This window comes from Ptychodera flava, chromosome 10, assembly GCF_041260155.1.
Source record: "Ptychodera flava strain L36383 chromosome 10, AS_Pfla_20210202, whole genome shotgun sequence".
Classification (NCBI taxonomy): Eukaryota; Metazoa; Hemichordata; class Enteropneusta; family Ptychoderidae; genus Ptychodera; species Ptychodera flava.
Window position 1 is genome coordinate 21807312 of NC_091937.1, and position 17026 is coordinate 21824337.

At 39.6% G+C, this 17026-nt stretch overlaps 1 protein-coding gene across 2 annotated transcripts in view; it reads left to right on the plus strand.

Annotated features, from left to right (window-relative positions):
• The window catches only part of LOC139142241 (zinc finger protein 157-like), a 48034-nt gene that overhangs the window by 2634 nt on the left and 28374 nt on the right, over positions 1–17026 (plus strand). The gene's annotated exons all lie outside the window — the stretch shown is intronic.

Below are 17026 nucleotides of genomic sequence, written 5' to 3' on the forward strand. Positions count from 1 at the left end.
AGCTTTTTCAGAGGTAAAAATATGGCGTTGTGGAAATTGTGAGTTTGAGACTAATTGCAGTCTAAAAAAGCCAGATCAATGAGTAATCGGGAAGAAATTTGCAACAAATGATTCTGTTTTATATTTTGTGTGGATATTACTGTAAGGCATATGAAGATTTTCATTCAGGTATAGCAATTAAACCAGAAAACAAACCATATTAGACGTTATGGTGTCCATATACATAACAAGTAAAGAATCTCACATGAATTTCATTATCATGCTGATTATAAAATCAATGTTTTTTTGATAATTAACAGTTCATTTTTCACTTAGAAAGCAATTACAACCAGGCTTTTGTAAATAGAATTCTAACTGACAATTTAAACTTGTCCAATACCCTATTTTGAGGTCGTAAACTTTGCATGAAGTATGAGTATCACCTTTATGTTGTAAACATTTCAATCCAATACTCCTAACAATTGTGTTTTTGTACTGCATTCGTTTCTTGTGGCAGTAATAACTCTTGAAAGAATGGTTGGAATGCAATGAAATCAGCCAACATATGTGAAATTAAATACTTTACAAAATAACTCTCAAAAAACAAGGTCATCAATCATGTCATAGTAGAAACTTGACGGAAAGTTGTGAAATTTATTAATTTTTCAATCTTACGAGATGACTATGATTTAATTTATATTGACATCTTATACAGTCATAGATTTAGGTTCATATTGTAATACATATACATCTGAATGCTACAGAAAAAATTCGGTTGTTGTATGACTTTTCGTTCAATAGATATCTTTGCCACAAATTTCCTCATATTTTTAACCCTGAAATTGTCGCCATGGCAATCGAATATCCGGTTTTCCCCCTGCACTGCATTTTACCATCTACTACAACAAAAAGATGACAAACTCTGAAAACAAGGTACTACACGTTAGTGTTTAAAATAGCCCCTACAATAAGCCTTAATTGCTTGCCATATGGGCAAGATGGATGAGCGAAGCCATCCGCTTGCCTTGGTGTCTCGACGCCAACATGCCAGAAATGCCAAGACATTTGACCGGTTGACCTCGCTGTTAATTTTATGCAGGAAATTACAATAACAATGCTTGGTCGAATGACGTAGTGCCTTGAGGGCGGGATCGCCAGTGGTATAGGGGAGGAGTACCTTCCCGATGGTGATAAGTGGTGCGGATTACCGTCGCCTAGGTGACTGGCGTATACGCGTGCCAAAAGACACCTATGGTTGATTTCCGGTTGACCAGTCGGATGGCAGAGTTGCAAATACCTGGACTGAACCATTTGGTTTTTTTGTGGGTGTCGGTGGTACTTTGACAATAAAAGTAAAGATGCACAGATATTGAGTTTATTGTCTTGTTTATGAGCGGCCAGTATTTCCAACAGCATGAATTACATGCATTTGCCCTAGAAGAAATAAATAATTTCGAATAAAACATCGCGAATGTAACCACATTCCTTAAGCTCGACGTACACTTAAGTGCCCCAAAGAACCATGGAATCACCCGACTTTCGATTGAAGAGATGAGTTTTGCCAAACCGCGTATACAGAAAAAGTGGCAGATGACTTTATTTTTAGAATCATAGACAGTATAGCGAGATGTAAAAAATGTGAAAGAGGCTCCCCACCTAACTATCCTAAATGTTTTTGTGTCGAGTTTGTGTTTGATTCGTTTCGAAAAAGTGTTCCTACATTCTTATCCGATTGTGTGTGTTAATAAAAATGTTTGTTTCGCTTTGGATATTTGTAGAGAAGTTTGGATTAGTGTGTACGGTAATGTTTGTTGTGTGTGGGGAAAGCTTATGGCGAGACGCAGCCGGACCTATGTTGTTACAAAAGTTGATAGAGTCGCCCTTTGACGCTTGCGTTTCGAAACCCGAGTGTGGTTTCTCATCAGTCGCAGTGTAGATTCATTCCTTAGTTTGTGTTTGTGAAAATTTATTTTAATGCATTTTAGTGGTCTTGCTTTTCGATTAGCGAGGCAAGTATATTAATTTTTGGTCACGTTGTGAGTCCGTTTGGTGGTTCGGTTTGTTTGTTCTATGTTTCTTTACTTCGGTAAATTTTGTTTGACTGGTGTGTCTTTTAGATTTTTGCGGAGGTTTGTGAATTTTTAGGCAATAAGTACCACTGCGGGGTACGGATTTTATGTTTATTGGATCAAGATACTTACAAGTATCCTGGTTGATGTGCTTGTTCTCGTACATTTTGATTAATAGTTCGTTTACTTTGTTTACTGTTTGTTCTGGCTTGTTGTGTATAATACTGAGTGTTGCGTAATTGCCTTTCGCATTCGAGTACCTAATCGTTTGTGTGACAATGACGAAAAACCCGACCGTTGTCGAAGGGTTTTTTTCCGAAATTTGTCTATTGTTTGCAAGCTGGTTTATCGCGATTCTTTTAGCACGCGACATGTTTTGTTTCCTTGTTTGAAAGGGTATCTCTAGAAGTGCGAGTTTAGCAGCTTCAGATAGCTTTCAAGTTTTTGTTTTTTGTTGTTCATGGAGCCCAATTTGACTTTTCTTTGAATTGGTGTTGTTGCGATTGTTTGTGTCTCACGATGTAGCGTAGTCACATTTTACGACTTTATTTGTTGAAATCCTGAGGTGGTTTTATTCTGTTTGGTTTTGTTGGTGTCCGAATTAATTTTAAGGTGTTGGAAAGGCTAGAGCGTCAGTTATAATTTCATCAAAACTATTAAAATTAATGTAGTCAGCATTCTTGTGGAATAAAAAAAACTAGACATTTCGGCACAAAGGCATTGCAGAGTTACAGCCTGTTAAAACTTCTGAAAAACTGACCAAATAAGAATAAGTTAGGGAGTCCTTAGTGTATTAACTATGGTAGAGGTCCCCTAGCTTTTAATAAAATGTTTGAAAAGGGAAAGTCATTATTTGCTGTTTTTCAGGAAAGTTTGACAAGGCGGTGCTGGCATTCAGAGTGAGTGACTGCTATTGTAAATGCATTTTTAGATTCTTTGAGTGTCAAAGAGGTGTCAAAAGTGAGATTAACCAAAAAACTGCTCTATGACTTCAAAAGAGGGGTGCAAATATGGCTTGTTTTCAACATTTTTGACAGAATAACAGTTTTCCTACATAATTGTATACCAATTTAATCCAACTTTGAAATGAGATATGGACATGGAATTTTACAGCCTATTAACAAGGTTACAGATAAGATTTGTACGGCACAATTTTCTGTATTTGAAGTACTTTTTGAAAAATCACATTTTGAAATTTGAAAGAATTTTTAATAATTTTTTGATATATAAACCCATGTAAAATCATAAAAACAAATTTTATTTACAAATCCTGCCGTACAAATCTTACAATAAATAGTGTCAACATATTTATTACTAATTTGGTAATATTAATACTATCCAATTATTATTAAATTCAAATATGTAAAAAAAATATGAAAAATTAAATTTTAATATTTACTGGTGTCATATTTCAAAATCATGGCTGCAAATATACAATTTTTATATTCTTTGGAGAAAATATTAACTAAGGGAGTTATCCTGAAAATTTGAACTAAATATCTTGATTCTAACACTTGAAATTTGACATTAACTCTGAGAAAAGAATTGGTGCAAAAATAGCCTTTCCAACCACCTTAAGGCTTTTGCCTAGTACTATTTTACGGAGTTTCATAGTTTGAGCGATGATAGGTTGTTGTTGAATTTCATGTTGCTGTCGGCTTTTCTTTGGAAATAGCTGATTTATTTCCACGGCCATTTTTTCTGTTACGTTACGGTGATTGTTTATTTTGTATTTAATGTTGTGTTTCAGTTGTTTGTTATGTGTACGATTTTTGTTATTTCTTTTAAGTGTTTGTGTGTTCTATGTCATTTTATGGTTTTTTGGTAGTTCTCTTTTTGGAGTATTTGGTGGCCCTGAAAAGGACCGCTTGGTATGGGTTTTTGTTAGCGCTTGGCGCGTTTGTTTTGGCGATAAGCCTAGCTTTTTTATGCTTCTTTTCGCCGATTCGATGTGCTTGGTGAGTAGGTGTTTGCCGCCTCCTTGTCCACTGTTGTGTGCGTACATGGACGGTCTGCATAGCCCTTGAATGTGGTCTCGATTTTACAATCAAACTTACAATTTAGGAGTATATATCAAAATTGATAAATGATTTATGTTTTCACATGGGTTCACAAAAAGTTTCGCCCCGGTGTTCATTTTTGGCCCAGGAATTCCATCTACCCACCCTTTGCAGAGTAGTAAGCTTATGGGGCAAGTAAACATGGATGCGCCGGTGCGATTCAACGATCAGCCTGTATATCGGATCGAAAGTCAACAATTTTACGGCTTGGACTATGATTTTATAAGTTTATACACAGTCCCTCGTGGATAGAGGGACTGTGGTTTATATAAAAAGTATAAGGCGCGGGGTATTATATATTGACTGATTACTGTAGCTATAGATAGGCTACATTCAGGACGGCAGCGACGGGCAGTAATTAGTAGGCAAAACAGTGGTTTTCACAGTGGGCAGAACTCGGTGCAATGATACTGAACTTTAATAGTAAGCCTGTCACCTTGAAGGTAATACTGTAGGTGAAACAAGGACTTCAAACGCACGATGGTACAAACAACACCACAAGTGAAACGTACACATAGAAATACACGCGTTCCTACGTTGTGCCCACCCGGGCCACGCGATTAAAATATGACTGATACTGCTGGATAGTGTTAATTGGGTCGGTAAACAGTCAATTAATAGTTTAATTGACTACCTGGGTGATTGGCAGGTCGTGTCCAATGACGCATATGCAAAGCAGGCCAAAAGACAAAAGCCCCCAAAGATATTGACAGCTGGCCAGGGGTCACCATGAATACGTAATGACGCTTCACTACGCAGAAACTGCGTAGTCAAGCCCTTCTTAACCGGTCAAATCCTCTTGGCATTTTCCCTCATGTGAGCCGATTTCCGGTTTAGTGTTGGACTTACATCAATGCATTATGGGATATCTTCCAGGTGGGCGTGCCATAAAGTACTGATATGGCAACTAAAGGGTGACTACAGCCATGTTTGTATGTTTTGCAAATGAAATTACCAGAAATTAGATTTTATTAGCATTCAATTAATTCATCAAACAAGTATTGATATAGTGTACTATTTGTACTAATGTAGCTGTGAAATTTGTTGAAAGAACCATTAAAAATTCTTCAAATCTGGAAAAAAATGCTTCAAATAACAAAATCAGTGTATCATATGAAAGGAAATGCTCATCCATCATCGATCAGGACTAACAAATATGGCGGATGTCATTCCCTGAAAATGACTTTCATTAGAGCGACAGGCAAAATGCCATCACTGGGGCTTCCGTGCTACGTTATTTTATCATAATTTATTGGTTTCATCAAAATTGTTGCTTTATAAGCCATTACGTCTTCCTCACATTCACACCTACACGAAATTACTGTAATACCGGTTGTCTCCCATTCTTCATAGTACCGATACTTTGTATACTTTTAACACAAACAAGTTTAGTGGTTAAACCACCTTGACACATACTTACTCAGTTGTTACGTTTTATTTGTTAAAATTTATTGATTTTTAGCTCTGCTGTCAGTGACGCGGAGCTTATCAAATAGGTTGATTTTCCGTCGTCTGTCGTCGTCGTCCGTGAATAATTGCCTTCTCCTCTGAAACCGCAAGTCAAATTCCCTTGAAATTTTATATGCAGTTCACTTGGGGTGACCTCACTTAAGTTTGTTCAAATCGTGGTGAAATTTCCATATTTGTATATTTGGGCCATTTTTTGGTGTTTTTTGCTCACGTGTTCACACACGTGGGCATATGTCGCAGCGATGTCTGTCTGTCTGTCAGTCTGTCTGTCTGTGTGTCTGTCTGTCTGTCTGTTGGTCCGATATCTCAAAAACGGCTGATCAGATCAGAATCAAATCTGGTACATAGATTCAGTTAGCAAATGGCAAGAACTGATTAGTTTTTGGTGGGTGTGGCTTGCATACTTTTTGCTCATTTGCATAATTAATGATTTCAGAAAAAATTGATATACATTAAAAACAACACCACACAATTTGATGAGATTTGCTACAAATGTTGATAACACCAAGATGTATCAGCAACGGGAACCATTAAGGGATGACATGAAAGACAGTTGCTAATTTGCGTATTTAACGAACTTTCCTAATTAGGGATATATATCGGATTTGACTTGATCAAAATTGACCAAACGTGGTATGTATATTGAAGAGACTATGATTTAACATTATTGAAAGTCATTAAGCATTTTAACTTCAGCCAATTCCTAATTTGCATATTTAATGAACTTTGCTAATTAGGGATATATATTTGAATTGACTGGACCAAAGTAGATGACACTTGCTGTATACATTAAAGATACTATGATACAACATTATTGAAAGTCATTAAGCATTTTAACTTCAGCCAATTCCTAATGTGCATATTTAATGAACTTTGCTAATTAGGGATATATATTTGAATTGACTGGACCAAAGTAGATGAAACTTACTGTGTACATTAACCTTTTCCTGCCGAGCGCCCCTGTCCGTTATCCTGCCAAGTCGGTCAAAACCGGCCCCCTTTTCCGTGTCTACAGAAGATAGGCTCTCCTGCACGCTTTCCTGCCAGGCATTTGGCGGGAAAATACCGCATTTTCGGGGTACGATTACCGACCATATACGTGTTAGACTTCAAAAATTTTTGCATGCCCATATAGAGGGGCAACCGCTGATGAGGTTGTGTCCAGAAAATGACGAGGTCACGGGCGTTGTTTGCCCCGGGGGACGTGCACTTTTATGCCCTTTTCTAGCTTACTTTTCGCGGAAGTAAAGCTCGTTCGCCGGCACGCACGGCCACACCGGGGAAACATCACCTCGCTCGTGGGTTAGTAGAAGACCCAGGGGTTAGTGCTATGGGTGCGGCAGCACCCTCAAACCTGTCCTGTTTCCCCTGGGTTGTGTCACTTGGCCACGTACTTTGAACGACTTGGAAGAGTCGCACAGTGCAGTCTGCTTTGACGTAGTGTCAACGACATAGTTCCACCATTGAAGGAAGCGTGTACGTAGTTTGGCCAGTTCAGTGCACACTTAGCTCGTTAGTGTTACCGTTTCCTAACAGGTTAGTTGTGCAGTTGTTACTAAGGTGCAGTTTTGTACCACCTTAGCTCTGGACAGTGCAACTGCTCTATGCACTAACCCAAACGACAGATGGTCGGTACAACGTCTACGTCGCACGAGCACAGCCTCCGTTGGGCTGTGCCCCTCCCACGTGATACAACGCACGTTCATCCATTACTATAGCGTCCTTACGGATCTGCCAAAAACGAAAGTGGGGGTAAAAAAGAAAGAAACGAAAATATGCGATCATAGATAGTATTTTATTCGGGAATAATTTACATTATGCCGAACAATAAATCTCGGAGTCTGTCTCGACGTCCGAGTGCATGGTCCGTGTTTCAAAAATTAAAAGGGGGTGGCAGATCCGTGTTACAAAAATAATAATCGGGGGAATTGTACAAAATAATCCGTCTAAACAAAACAAACAACGAAAATATGCGATCCATAGATAGTATTTTATTCGGGAATAATTTACATTATGCCGAATAATAAATCTCAGAGTCTGTCTCGACGTCCGAGTGCATGGTCCGTGTTACAAAGATTACAATCGGGGGATTGTACAAAATAATCCGTGTTTCAATTTACAATCAGCGGATCGTAAAGCACAAACAAACGGCACAACCGTGCTCAAAATGTGATCATGGTCCGTGTTAATAATACAGTCAAGCCACTGTAAGGCGAAGCTATCCCCTGTCCGTTATTTACGTCGGGTTCTCTTGCTGATGGGTGTCGTCGGGGCTGTGTGAGTAGAGGTCTGCACGCCAACGCTCCTCTTACCTCGTAGCATCATGCGATGATGAAAAGCCGCAAAACACTCGCCCTCGTGAAGATGAACCCCGCACAGACTACATCCTTTGGACGTCTCAGACAGTCGTCCGCTCGCAGTGGTCTTACCCTCTCTGCTGCATACTTTACAGCATTTCTGCCGCCCCTCCAAACGGCTGACAACGTGCATCGGCTGATTTTGTGGATTTATGTACGAGGCAAGAGAAACGGTGGCCTCGACCTCTCTCACACTGGGCTGCGATCGCCCACAATAACCGCCAATGAGTTGTTTCCCGACACGCAGATGAAACATCTTATGGGTCAGCTTACTATCAGGGTGTACATGCTTGAAGCATATATATGCATTTACCAGGGCAACATCAATCAGGTAACATGCCAGATATGTCCACCATCTGTGATTCTTGCGCCCAGTGTGAAAGTACTTGCGCTTCTGGTTGGCTCGGTCGACACCTCCCATGTACCGGCGATAATTATACAGCGACAGAGGCACTTGTCGCTGCTCGTCTCCCTCCCCACTGGCACGCACTCCAAGGGTGGATAGACCGTATTCAAGATCAGCACCTGAGCGTTACTATCCTGATAAGCAGTGATGTTAAGACGAGAGTCCGTTCTGGTCGTGGCTTTCATATCCCCAACAGACAGAGGAAGGCGCTTCCTCTTACCCGGCGGAATTAATTGAGGGGGCATGGTGCGACGATTACGGCGGTTAAAACTCCCGACCATGTAGATCCCGGTCTCCATCAGCTCTCTAGCAGTAACGACCGTGCTAAACAGGCTATCACAAAATAGGCTGTGATTATATCCACAAAATGGCTGGACCAGCTCCATCGTAATTCTTTTCACCACACCTCGCTCCTGCCGTCTCCCATCAGTCCGATCCCGAAATTTCACACTAGGTACGGTGCAAAGTTAGCGATGTATGCAGTGGTGGAGTCGCAAGCTGCCATATCTTAAAACCGTCTCGGTCAGGCTTATGCGGTAATCTCTGCTTAAATTTAGAACGGCCCTTGAATCGCACCATGCCCTCGTCGATGGAGATCTCTCTACCCATCTTATAATTATTTACGCACCTGTCAACTATGGGCTCCATCCATGGATTGATTTTATAAAGGGGATCCTCCTGACACCGATGTCGGCGGCGTGCCTCATCAGGATCACGACGTGGATCGTTCTCTGGGTCTGCCAGATGAAAATATCGCATAAGCTGCTGAAAGCGACTGCGGGTAATCACAGTAGAAATACCCTGGTTTCTCAGAAATGGATCGCTAGACCAATAATCCTCCACTGATGATTTACGGTCGATACCCATACAGACTAAGACGCCATGAACGCCTGCACCTCTCGGTAGTCAGCGTTACGCCAGTATTTATCGATCTTTCTAGCGATATATCGCTGGTGGAACTTGGCGTATTTATTACTCTCGTCCTTTGCCAATCGGATCAGTGTAGCTGGAATAAACTTTAAAAAGTAATCGATCTCACGGGAGTGGCTGGGCAAGGTGAAAGTCGGTCCTCTCTCATGGTCAAAATCGATCTCCTCAAATATATTAGCATCGGTAGTTTCCGACATACGCCAGACAGGAGGGGTGTCGTCCTCCGCCAACACAGCAGCAACGTCATCATCGTCGTCAGAGCTTGCCTCACCTACATACTGCCTGTCATAAAAGTCATCGTCCTCTGCCGCATCCTCGTCAACCTCCGAGTCGGACTCAGCGGTGATATCACCATCGTCTGGGCGTCTGGGTCTGAACTCGCCCGTAGCGGCATCAAGGATCATATCTGGCTCAAAATCAGGTGGGCTATCCTGATAACGAACCCTCCGCACTATCTTTTTCGGCGGGGACATCGCAGCACACGAAACTATGGCAGGAGCGGGCTGGGCAGCCTCTGCTGATGACGAGGACTCAAGCTCTTTCGCACTGGGCACAGGAACCTCTCCTGACGCAGGATGAGGGCTCATGGTGCACGCAACAGGTGGTGTCCTCCCGGAGCAGCCGGGGGAGAACCAATGGCATCAGCCGTCTCGTTACTAACTGTCTCACTAGCAGCAGCAGACGTAGTCTGTGCAGGTGAAGTATCTCCCACAAGAGCAGCAGATGTCTCTGCAGGTGAAGTAGTCTCTCCCGGAGCAGCCGGGTGAGAACCACTGGCAACCGGTGACCCACCATCATCATCGGCTAGAACGATCAGTCTTACGTTTACGCTTACCACTGGGTTTTCCAGCCGGAGATAGCTTCGCCTTACGGGCGCGTTTCTTGCCCGACTTCTTCGAACGTTTACTAGGGACATCACAACGATCGCTACCACTACCGCCCGGAGACTCTGCATCTTTGAGCTTCAGTCGTCTGCTCGCCTTCAGAAAACTTTTGCGGTCCGTCAAGCTCATGTCTGGAACAGTGTCGACAGACTAGCAGGTCCCACCCTTTTAAAGCCACAGGGAAACAAAGCCCTGGACATGATTTGACGCAGGGGTGTTAATATATGCAGCCACCTGTTATTATAATGAACCTACGGCAATCAGGCCACCAACCGGTGCTGACATTCCTACCCGTCATGTAAATTGCCCGTCCGTACCATTTGATATGCTAATAATACTCGTTTGCAATGCAAATCCCTCGAGCACTTAGCATACATAGTCAATGTCATTAGCATCTCAACTTGACATTCCGTCCAGCTGGGTACGTGGCATGCGCACCTGCCACCCAAGGACGTTGGCCCAAGCCCATGTTCAGTACGGGTGGGAAACCCGTATCTTTAACCTCATGTCCCTTCTAAGTACGCCTGCGCAAGGCGTATTGTCATCCAAGTCGGTGACAAGCCAACCCGACGATCGCCCATTAAGCAGTAATGGACTGGCCGTCTCGTTCTTGTACGGCAACGAACAGTGCTTCAGCGGCTTGTTTAGGTCATAACCGTTGCCTGCCGAGCGGCTTACCCAACTAAGGCGGTCAAAGAGGAAGGATACCAAAATTGTCAACAGCTGTCTCAGCCTCATCCGTTGGGCAATCATGGCTCCTTCAAATAACATGGCCAGCATGTCTACGTCATCAGCGGTGATGACGACCCGTCATTGACGCCCGAGTGCGTAAAACTCGAATATACCGACAGGTACCTCTACCTGAGTCGGTCATACCACGGTATAAACCAAACACAGGTCTGCCAACTCCCGTTAGACTCGGCCGTTAGCCGAACTTCACAGGGACAACATAGGCGTAACAAGTCGGTGAACAACGGTTCACGCACCTAACCGCAGCCGCCAAGTCGGTGAACAATGGTATCAAATTTCGAGGCCTTGTTCGTGAATGGCAAGGCTGAGGCGGTGTGTTTCGTTGCACGGCTTGAACGTCTAGAGCCAAGTGCAGCCGACAACGTCCGACATCTGAGTGGGTAGTCTTTTCGAGAAGGTAACAAGTCGGTTAAAAGCGGTGGTTACCCTTCACAAATGTCGCTCAAGTCCGTTCGGATCAGTTCCATGTCAGGGACTAATCAACCCGAGTCCGTCAAATCCGTCCGCACTTCCGTCAATCAGGACTAAGTCCGTGATTTTCGTCTCGCACCATTGGCAAAAATTGCACCGCCAGCTGAGGCGGTCTTAGGCGGTTGCCTTATAGATTAGCATTGCCGAGACGGTCAATTTCGGCCGCAATCTATGTAGTGGCTCAGAGCCAAGTTAGACCAAACTCCGCTAGGATACGTCACCGTACTAACCTGCCAAGTACGCTACTCGTCCCCCCCAAAAAACCAGTCCCCCAACGGGGTGGGGGACTGGCTGGGTAGCTTCTGCACCTTTCCCTGTCCTTGGACTCCCTGTGAACCCATTTCCAGAGCAAACGCGTTCCTAGCCCAAAACCTGTCCTCGTACGACCCCTAGCGTGAGCAAGGGTTTGCTACACGTAGTTCCGTCGACTAGGCAGGAAAGGGGGTACCAAAAAGTAGCCCGATTTCCACCGCCTTAGGAGAATAACGGCCGTGGCTGCTCAGCTTCTAGCTACACCGAATTTCAAGCGGATTTTCACCGACTTGGCAGGAAAAGGGTTAAAGATACTATGATACAACATTATTGAAAGTCATTAAGCATTTTAACTTCAGCCAATTCAAAATTTGCATTTTTAATTAACTTTCCTAATTAGGGATATATATCTAAATTAACTGGATTGTAGTTGTTGAAACTTGCTGTATACATCAAAGATACTGTGATATAACATTATGGAAAGTCAAAAGACATTTTTACTTCAGCCAATTCCTAATTTGCATATTAAATGAATTTTCATAATTAGGGATATATATCTGAATTAACTTGATCAAAATTGATGAAACTTGCTATGTACATTAAAGACACTAGAATACAATATTATTGAAAGTCATTAAGCATTTTCTCTATAGCCAATTCCTAATTTGCATATTTAATGAACTTTCCTAATTAGGGATATATATCTGAACTGACTTGACCAAAGTTGACAAAACTTGCTACATGTATTGGAGATACTATGATACAACATTATTGAAAATCAATAAGCATTTTGAATTCAGCCAATTCCTAATTTACATATTTAATGAACTTTGCTAATTAGGGATATATATCTGATTTGACTGGACCAAAGTTGATGAAACTTGCTATATACATTACAGATACTATGATACAACATTATTGAAAGTCATTAAGCATTTTTTCTTCAGCCAATTCCTAATTTGCATTTTCCATGATATTTTCTAATTAAGGATATGTACTGGGATTTATTTGATCAAAGTTGGCAAAACATGCTATGTACATTGATGATTATACCAGGTTAAAACGATATCGAAAGTCATTTCAAATTTTCATGTCAGCTAATTTATAATTTGCATATCTAATGAGCTTTCACAGTTTGGCATATATGGCTTGAAGGACTTGGCTAAAGGTAATTACACTTGCTATATAAAGTAGTGGTACAATGACAGCAGTCAAAAAACTTCAATATTTTTATTTCAGCTAATTACATATTTGTATACTTCATGATCTTTTAGAGTTAATCGGCGGTGAATATTGTTCATTATGTTGATTATAATACTTTCGATGAAGTTGCAAACATGTGGCAAAGGTTCAAATTTACACATAACTGCAATAATAATGAAACACGTGAGCATTTTCAGTTCATATCTGGTTTGTAAAAATATCTTCTTCTCTGAAACCGCTTGTCCGATTGCTTTGAAATTTGATATGCAGTTTATTTAGTGTGACTTCAGTCAGATTTGTTCAAATTTTTGTGAAATTGCATATTTGTATTTTTAAGGCAATTTTTGTGATTTTTGTTAAAAAATCTTTAAAAATCTTCTACTTCAAAACTACCAGTCAGATAGCTTTGATATTTGGTACATATGTCCCTAGGGATAATTTATTTCAGATTTCTTCAAATTGGGCAGAAATATGCAAATTTGCATTTTTAAGGCAATTTTTGCCATTTTTGGTCAAAAAATGTATTTCTCAAAAAGAACTGATCTGATAGTTTTGAAATTTGGTATACAGGTTTCTCTAGATGAACTAAGTAATAAATATTGAATTTCTGATGAAATCTGTAATTTTGTAGTTTTGGGGCAATTTTGCCATTTTTGGTCAAAAATGTGTATTTTCAGAACTACTCATCTGATAGCATTTTCAGTTCATATCTGGTTGGTAAAAATATCTTCTTCTCTGAAACCGCTTGTCCGATTGCTTTGAAATTTGATATGCAGTTTATTTAGTGTGACTTCAGTCAGATTTGTTCAAATTTTTGTGAAATTTGCATATTTGTATTTTTAAGGCAATTTTTGTGATTTTTGTTAAAAAAATCTTTAAAAATCTTCTACTTCAAAACTACCAGTCAGATAGCTTTGATATTTGGTACATATGTCCCTAGGGATAATTATTTTCAGATTTCTTCAAATTGGGCAGAAATATGCAAATTTGCATTTTTAAGGCAATTTTTGCCATTTTTGGTCAAAAAATGTATTTCTCAAAAAGAACTGATCTGATAGTTTTGAAATTTGGTATACAGGTTTCTATAGATGAACTAAGTAATAAATATTGAATTTCTGATGAAATCTGTAATTTTGTAGTTTTGGGGCAATTTTTGCCATTTTGGTCAAAAATGTGTATTTTCAGAACTACTCATCTGATAGCTCTGAAATTTGGTATATAGGTTCCTACAGATGAACTAAATGATATTTATCGAAATTATGATGAAATCTGCAATTTTGTATTTTTGGGGCAATTTTTTCCATTTTTGGTCAAAAAATGTGTATTTCCAAAACTACTCATCTGACAGCTTTGCAATTTTGTATACAGGTTCCTACAGATCACCCTATTGAAATACAGGTTTCTATAGATGAACTAAATGATTTATTTGAAATAATGATGAAATCTGCAATTTTTAATTTTTGGGCAATTTTTCCCATTTTCGGTCAAAAAATGTGTTTCTCAAAAAGTACTGGTCTAACAGCTTTGAAATTTGTATACAGGTTTCTATAGATGCACTCAATTTGATCTTTTGAAATTATGATGAAATCTGCAATTTTTATTTTTGTTGCCATTTTGATCTGAAAATTTTATTCTCAAAACATGGGGTCAAAGTCACTGAAGCTACCATAGGCATGGATACAAAATTAAGTATTTCCTGACTGTATGAAATTATCTCACTAAGGTCATCCTAGGGACCTGTAAACCAAATATTAAAGCTGTCTGACCAGCAGTTTTTGAAAAAAAAAACAAGCGACCCAACAGTTGACAGGGCTCTGCTGTGCTATTTAGAGAATAGCTTTTTATGACACATGTATTGATGAAGAAGGTGGATATCTTTGATAGCTCATTTCAGGATGGCCTGACCAAAAATGGCAAAATTAGCTGCAAAAATACAAAATTGATGATTTCATCATAATTTCAATATATTACATTAAGATAAAACCTAGGAACCTGTATACCAAATATCAAAGCTATCAGGTGAGGAACTTTGAGAAAAATATTTGGACCAAAAATGGCAAAAATTGACCCCAAAATACAAAAATTGAAGATTTCATCAAATTTCAATATATCACACTAAGACAAGCCCTAGGAACCTGTATACCAAATATCAAAGGCATCAGACAAGTAGTTTTTGAGAAACACATTTTTTGACCAAAAATGGCAAAAATTGCACCAAAAATACAAAATTGCAGATTTCACCATATATTCAATATATCATATTTAGTTCATCTGTAGAAACCTATATACCAAATATCAAAGCTGTCAGACGAGCGGTTTTGATAAAATAAAGTTTTGACCAAAAATGACAAAAAAAATCCTTAAAAATACAGATTTGCATATTTCATCACAATTAGGCTATCCCTAGGGACCTGTGCACCAAATTACAAAGCTGTCTGACCAGTTGTTATGAAGAAGAAGATTTTTTACAAAAAACGCCTTTTTGGCACTAATTTGCATATTTTCAAAAATATCAAAAAATTTAAAAAAATAGTTTCTCAAAATCATATTTTTCATCTACACAACAAATATCAAATCAGTAAGTACTGCGGTTCTCAAGATATTTGAGTGGACGGACGCCTCACAAATGGACATGCATACATACATACATACAGACTGACGACGGACGCTGGACGCTGGACGGATACCCATGCCAATAGCTTCTACAGACTATAGGTTATAGTAGCTAAATATTACTACTCATCAGATAGCTTTGGTTGACATGTTCTTAGGGATGATCTGATGTGATATATTCAAAGTATGATGAAATCTTCAATTGTGTATTTTTGCACCTTATTTTAGCCACTTTTTCTGGCCACTGCATTGAGCCATCAAAGATTTCCACCTTCTTCATCAACATGTGTCAAAAAAAGTTATTCTCTACATAAACACAGCGGAGCTATATCGGCCGCTAGGTCACTTGTTTTAATGTGTTTGATCACAAAATGTTTATTAAAAGTTCTTTCTCTCTGCAAGTACATTTGCGATCCATTTGAAATTGAGTGATAATGCTCCACTGGATAATACTGTAGAGGTTGTTCTGGTGATTTTGTATTATATGTTTGTATCTGACAGCTTTGTGTCGTAGCTTTCAACTATGGATTACATGTTCTCAATCTTAGAGGTTCATTCTGATATGTTGAAATGGTGTCATTAAAGGTATACAGTGACCTGTAATCTAACCATGCCCACATATGGTGAAAGGTGTGTTCCTGGGTATTCAAAATGATCATGTGAGGGTGCTGTTTTTAAAAGCAGTAACCTGCTTAAAATCTGTGATAGGTTAAATTTTCTTTTTTTTAAATGGTAACTGTGACAAAATTGGAACAGGTGACAGTATACCTTTAATTGCAAATTGTATTCTTGGACAAACTTTCTTTTGTGCTGAATAGCTCTTGTTTTTGCATATAACTGTTGTCTTGATACTTTTACGTTTTTTGTGAGATGTACTAATTCAGTCTTTCCTCTAGAGATGCATTTGTTGAAATAATTGACTCATAAACTGTGAAAGCCAATAATCAATATCCATTTTGAGTACTTTATAAAAAAATTACTTTTCAAGTTTCAAAATAGTTTTCTGTTAAAAACTTCAGTAGAGACATACCGGTACAGGCCACAAGTCCATTTATTGTTCTGTATTGTGAAATTTTCTAGCTGTTTGGTGCTTTAACCCTTGACTACCTATGGCGCCGGATATTTCCGGCGCCATATTGAATTACCATATACCTTGAGTGCCGGAAATATCCGGCACAGCTAAATAGGCGTATTTGCTTCGTTTTTGTCGCTAAAAGTCCTGTAATTTCGGCACCGGCATGCAGCGCAACTAAGATTGATGTATTCCGATCTGGCCAGAATGTGATTGCGCCCCCGTAAGTCCGAGTATGGCCAAAATCCAGAAGCAAATGTCGTGACCCATGACCTCGACCCTGAAAGGTCAGGCTGGTCACTGAAGCGTCGAGCTGATTGATTACAATTTTCAGAAGTACAGACGATCGCGAAGATGTTTATTGGTTTTTTTTTAATGATATGAAATGTTTATTTATTGGAAACAAATGATTTATATGTAAATATGTTCTATTAACAGCAATATTCGTGAATGAAACTAGAGGAAAGACATTTTTTTACTATAAGCCAGTGAAATTTTATAGCAGCCATA